We start from the raw sequence: 6492 nt of genomic DNA, 5'->3' as shown, positions 1-6492 counted from the left end.
GTTTAAAGGCACAGTCAACTTACAGGCTGACCACACCGCTCGCATCACAAAATAAATTTAGAAATCTGTTATTCAATTATTGCACCCACAATGCTCGCAAGCGTCTGCGTTGCCAAGGGCTAAAATAGAAGTCATTCCTACTTCTGATGCAGATCCGCTGCAAGTCCTGCCTCTCCCATCTCCTCATTGGTTTATAGAAGCAGGTACCCACGTGCCATCTCCTCATTGGTTATAACCACTTGGGTGACTGAAAGATGAACTGCAAGGTACACACTCCAGGCCAGTTGGTGGCGAAATGCACCTTAAACTGATTGCTAATATCAAGTCTGGAAGTTCCGGCTCCCATTCAATTAATTGGATCTCACAACAAACATTCTTCCCCTACTTCTTGTAAACAAAAGCCAACGTGGGTGCTTGAAAGATGGGAGATTTATCGTTGAAGTAGAAGTACTCACTTTTATATGACCCGTCTTCAAAATTCTACAAGGATCCAACTAAAAAAAGATGCATTATGGAGTGAGATTGCAAAGACCATGCACATTTCAGGTAAAGTATAACAACTCAATTCATCCTCGGTATAGAACGAACTAGCTAGCGTTAGCTGAATGTAAATGCCATGTGTGCTTAAGCCAGTCATGTGAGATTTTTGTGTTGTTGAAAATGACTAGTATGTGTCACGTTCTGACCTTTATTTCCTGTGTTTTGTATTTAGTTAGTATGGTCAGGGCGTGAGTTGGGTGGGCAGTCTATGTTTGTTTTTCTATAATTTGGGTATTTCTATGTTTCGGCCCAGTATGGTTCTCAATCAGAGGCAGGTGTCATTAGTTGTCTCTGATTGAGAATCATACTTAGGTAGCCTGGGTTTCACTGTGTGTTTGTGGGTGATTGTTCCTGTCTTTGTGTTTTGCACCAGATGGGACTGTTTTAGGTTTTCTCACATTTGTTGTTTTTGTTAGTTATCTCATGTGTAGTTTCTTTATAAATGAAAGAATATGAATAACCACCACGCTGCGCTTTGGTCCGCCTCTCCTTCAGATGAAGAAAACCATTACAGTATGTTTATTATTTGTTCTTTGTTGAAATAATGGTGGAATTGTACAATAGTTGTAAAGTGTAGAATTAATACACAAAACAAATTAAATGTAAAAGTTGAACTTAAACTACACACACACACAGTGCATCTAAGTAGGCCTAGCTACAACCATTCTGTCCTGGAAGTCAATTCTGCCTTCCACAGAGGTGAAATACTTAGTAAACTTTTCCCTGACAGAAACTGCCTCCTGACCGGCTCTGTTGGCCTGGATGCCTATGCCTCTCATGCCTTACCTCATCCCTGCCCCACCCTGCTGTAGTCATATCTCCATATCACAAGGCTTTGTAAGGAAGTTGTGGAGGATGCACATTGCAATCACTAGGGTATCAACCTTGCTTGGCTGTAGGTTTATTTTTTGGTAGAGGATCCTCCATCTGGCCTTAAGGATCCCGAAAGCCTTCTCCACTGTCATTATAGCTCGACAGAGACGATAGTTGAAGATTTCTTTCTCGTAGCTGATGTTATGCCCGGGATATGGCCTCATCAGGTAGGGCTTTCATGGGAAGGCAGCGTCCCACCTGCAGGTGTCACGTTCGTTATAAGAATCAGACCAAGGTGCAGCGTGGTATGCATACATCCTTATTTATTAAAAGAAAGAACACTGAACAAAATAATGAAACGTGAAGCTATACAAACGATTGCTGACAGGCAACTACACATTGACAAGATCCCACAAACACCAAAGGGAAATGGCTACCTAAATATGATCCCCATATCAGGCCAACATAGAAATACAAAAACCTCTAGACCTACAACAACCCTAGACATACAAAAACCCAAGACAATACAAAAACTAGCGTACCCACCCTAGTCACACCCTGACCTAACCAAAATATAAAGACAACAGATATCTAAGGTCAGGGTGTAACAACAGGGTTTTTGATGCCATTGCCCTTCCAAGTGGGGAGTTGGGATAGACTCCTCCGTCACTGTTTCTCCCAAAATCCCCCACTTGAATAGCTGTGAAGCGGTAATTGTTCTCCACAAGGGTGAGTAACACCACAGAGAAGTCTCCTTTATAATAAAAAAAACGTCTCCCTGAGTTTGGTTTTTTGGTGATCATAATATGTTTTCCATTGACCAATCCCAAACAATTGGGAAAGTCCATTTTTTTTCATGAAACCTTTGAGAAGTTTGTCTCCAGGTCTCAGTGGGTCGCCAGCATCTTCCTCTATGGCCTCACAGATCTCCATAATGCACTGCGACACTGTCTCAAATCCAAGACGATAAGGTGAAGGCCAGGCTGCAAATAGAGTTGCAAAATACCTGTAATGACAAAATAAATGCTTTGTTATTGGTTAACAATCAATTATATTTTACTCTTCACAGAAGATGAATTGTGCAAAACCAGATGGAAGTCCCTCCGTGACACTTTTGTAAGGCCAACAAAAGACAGAAGAGTCTCCATCTCTTCTGCACTCATCTGGAAGTATCGGTGATGTCGGGCAGGGTCCAAAAGCAACTCCTGGACAACTTGGTAGTATTGCCCATGCTCCCTTCTCAGCACATTTATGGGATGCACCCATAACCTCCTCCTCCTTCCCTGTCTGAGCCTCAATAATACAAGGGCGACCAACTTCTGTTTTTAGCAGGTGGTGTCTGTTAATCCATGCTGTTTAGAAAAGCATAGTTTAGTTTTAGTTGTATAATAATACAGGTTCTTATTTCATGGGCTTTTATTCTTTTATTCAGCATTGTTTATTTCTCATCCCAGAGTGGTTTGGTTGTAAGGTGAAAGAGACTGGCTAATTATAGTAATCAGCCTGCCATCATGTATATTATTGGCATAATGGAGTCTTTGAGAGGAAAGTGCCTAAATGTGTAAAACAATTTGCATTTATTAAATGTATTAACTCCTGTCCTGGCATCACTATTGTACAATATGCAATCATGTCCTTACCCATGTTATCACTCCTCAATCCCGGTGAAATCAGAAGAATCAGAATACATTTGAACAGGGTCACTGAAAAATGCAGCCAAGAAAAAGGCGCTAAAAACATGGTTCTGCCCCCAACATAATATAATTGGTTCAGAGTTTTTTTGATATTTTAACCTGCGTGTTGTGATCGCGTGTGGTGTGGGGGGACATTATCAATTTGCACATGATGGCGCATGCGCCCGGCCAGTTTGGGTTCGGTGTTAGTGTATATAAATTCTGATACAGTGAATTATAAGTGAAATAATCTGTCTAAACAATTGTTGAAAAATGTACTTGTCATGCACAAAGTAGATGTCCTAACCGACTTGCCAAAACTATAGTTTGTTAACAAGAAATTTGTGGAGTGGTTGAAATTACGAGTTTTAATGACTCCAACCTAAGTGTATGTACATTTCAGATTCAAATTTCATCTGTAGTGCTACAGATTCCATGTTTCAAATGTCCATGAATGATAGAACCTTGTAGAATGATTTTTGTTGGTTTAGAATATATTTCACCTCCGAAAACGAAACACTGTCCTCTGTTTGTCATGGTTACCTTTCCAGCCAAGTCAGGTCGCACTACACACACACACACAGCCCAGTTCTCTCTCTCAATAACGGCACATTCCAGTCAATCCAGCATAGACTCTGTTGACTTTGTCTTTTCCTTTCCTTTTTCCTTCATTCTGTCTTTCTCTCCTAACAGTGCCTAAATATCCATGCCATGTCAATATTGACAAATGACCGTTGTAGGGCTGACCCCATTTAGTCAACTGGTGGATTGTTTGGGCTACAGGCTGTTGGTTGACCGAGATTTTTTTAGTCGAGCAGTGGCAAATACATGTATGGCACACGGAGACACCTTTCTGATTCATGCTTATTTGAGTGGACTAATCCATTGCATAGGCCACAAGGATGGCACACCAGTATCACCAGTAGTAGGCTACATTCAACATTAATTACCATCATTTCTAATCTACAATGTTTGTTTGGTTATGGTCATTTCTGTTAATGCATTCAATATATCATTATCACATCACAGTCTTAGCGTTGTCATTGTAGGAGTGGACACGTTGTTTGTAGAGCGCACAACCAAGGCAACACTTGTGAAAAAAACATTGTTGTTTATTTCATTCCATTTATGTGTTGTCAGTCCGTTCATTGTCTTTTGTTATGAGCACTCCTGTAAACCTTGAGTAAGAACATGCAACTAATTATGCATAGAAGTAGGCCTATGCTACTTGGTCTGCACACAAATGTAGGCTTTTAAATGTCCCCATCTGACACTATATGTTGTCTTAACTCACCATCACTGTGCAGCTTCCCAAAGAAAAATGTTCTTCACCTTAAACAGCATGTTAACAAAGTCTGTTTTTGCATCCATTGAGAATGACAATAGTTCCTCAATGTAGCTTATTTGAAAAATCTTTGCAGCCCGCTCCCTTTTGATAACCACTCAGCATGAAAGGAGAATGTTGGTGTTTACATACTGGAGAGGAAATGCAAAACAACGACGCTGGACAGAGTGGAATCAGGTGTATCAAAAAGAAAGTTTATTGAGTCAAAGATATCTTGTCCTGCCGTTTATCGTGCACGGACCTAAGCAATATGACTCTGTGAGGAGTCCGAAAAATTAGGCCCCCTCGCCAGAGTTTACAACAGAATGTATACACAGAATAATGTAGGTGGGGTCTCGTCGTGTTGGTCTTCTGACTGGTCCTGAAGAGTTGGAGGCGGGCCCTGCTCTAGCCAGAGTGTGAGTGTACAGTGCTCATGAAATGTATGTGTGTCAAGGAAGCGTGGATATTGGTAATGTCTGCTTTAGGCTCAGGTGTTTCCTGTTTATGCAGGAGTGCATGTAGGGTTAGCTTGGCACTCTAAGCTCGTTAGTGTTGCAGGCTGTTCTTTGTAGTTACAGGGGAGTATATTTGCGTGATGGCAGCTGTGTGTCCTTCGGATAATCATGTTATTGCACGTAGGCTCTAAACTTGACTGAGGACACTGGGCCCAGAGTTATCTGAGGGCATCCGGTTTAACCAGAGTTTTGGTCTGCTAGTAATGCTTTATATTAGATTATTTATATAACAAGAAACAATGTCATGCTTGTGGAAACGTCATAATGAAAGGCCTCCCTGATTCAGTGGTGTAAAGTACTTAAAGTACCACTAAAGTAGTTTTTTGGTATCTGTACCTTACTATTTATATTTTGGACAACTTTTACACCATGCCCAAACCGGATGAGCGTGTGCGCCATTGTGCTCAAACTGATTTTGTCCCCCCACACCAAACGCGATCACCGCACGCAGGTTGAAATATCAAAACAAACTCTGAAACAATGATATTAATTTGGGGACCGGTCAAAAAGCATTAAACATTTTTGGCAATTTTGCTAGCTAGCTTGCAGTTGCTAGCTAATTTGTCCTATTTAGCTAGCTAGCAGTTGCTAGCTAATCTGACCTATTTAGCTAGCTTGCAGTTGCTAGCTAATTTGTCATATTTAGCTTGCTTGCTGTTGCTAGCTAATTTGTCCTGGGATATAAACACTTAATTGTTATTTTACCTGAAATGGTCCTCTAATCCAACAATTAATCCACACATAAAACAGTCAACCCGAATCTCTTCTAGCCATCGCTCCTCCTTCCGGGCTTTTTCTTCTTTGGACTTTATATGGCAACTGGCATCTAACTTTCATAATAAGGTGTATTACCACAACTGACCGACCGAGATCAGTTCATCTTTCAATCACCCACGTGGGTATAGCCAATGAGGAGATGGCACGTGGGTATATGCTTCTATAAACTAATGAGGGGATGGGAGAGGCAGGACTTGCACCGCGTTCAGCGTCACAAATAGAACTGACTTTTATTTTAGGGCTTGGCAACGCAGACGTTCGTTGGCACACGTGAGCAGTTTGGGTGAAATGATTGAATAACCTGTGTGTACACATTTATTTTTTTATGCTGACCACACCGCACGCAATGCTCATTTTACTTTTACTTCGGTCATGACTCTCCTGTGTGAGTATCAAAGCACTCACATCAGCTGGGTAAATAGCTAACAAATACCAGACCCTGGGGAAGTGGGGGTGGGCCGGTTTTGACAAGAGGGGAATCTCTCCCTTTTAACCTCAGTAACTATCCCTTTGTTACGGAAGGTTTTGCCACCCAAAAACCTCAACATCCAACATTGAACACTGGGACAATATATTTCAACATCCAAATGGGGGAGGGGGGGAAGGATGAGAGATGGAATATGGAAAATGTATGTCTATTTTGTGATTTTGTGTATAAAGACATTATAACGAAAAACATTGTAACTTGAGGAGCTTTTACACTGTGTATATCAGGTTTACATCCTTTACGTTGTGTAGAAAATATCAAGGATGAAGAGAATATTTTTATGACCATAGGAATGTGATTTAGTTCTCTAACGAGATCATATGATGATGATACTTTGCCTCGTAACTAGCCACGCCCCAG

At 41.1% G+C, this 6492-nt stretch overlaps 1 long non-coding RNA gene across 1 annotated transcript; it reads left to right on the top strand.

The window, feature by feature from the left end:
• Positions 1 to 279: 279 nt before the first annotated feature.
• LOC116373845 (uncharacterized) lies at positions 280 to 2951 on the top strand. Its single transcript, XR_004209600.1, has 2 exons — positions 280 to 546; positions 2423 to 2951. It is a non-coding gene; the product is annotated as an uncharacterized LOC116373845 (long non-coding RNA).
• The last annotated feature ends 3541 nt before the right edge of the window (positions 2952 to 6492 follow it).

The sequence above is a fragment of the Oncorhynchus kisutch genome, linkage group LG4 (genome assembly GCF_002021735.2).
Source record: "Oncorhynchus kisutch isolate 150728-3 linkage group LG4, Okis_V2, whole genome shotgun sequence".
Taxonomy (NCBI): Eukaryota; Metazoa; Chordata; class Actinopteri; order Salmoniformes; family Salmonidae; genus Oncorhynchus; species Oncorhynchus kisutch.
This window is presented reverse-complemented; position numbering and strand designations above follow the sequence as displayed.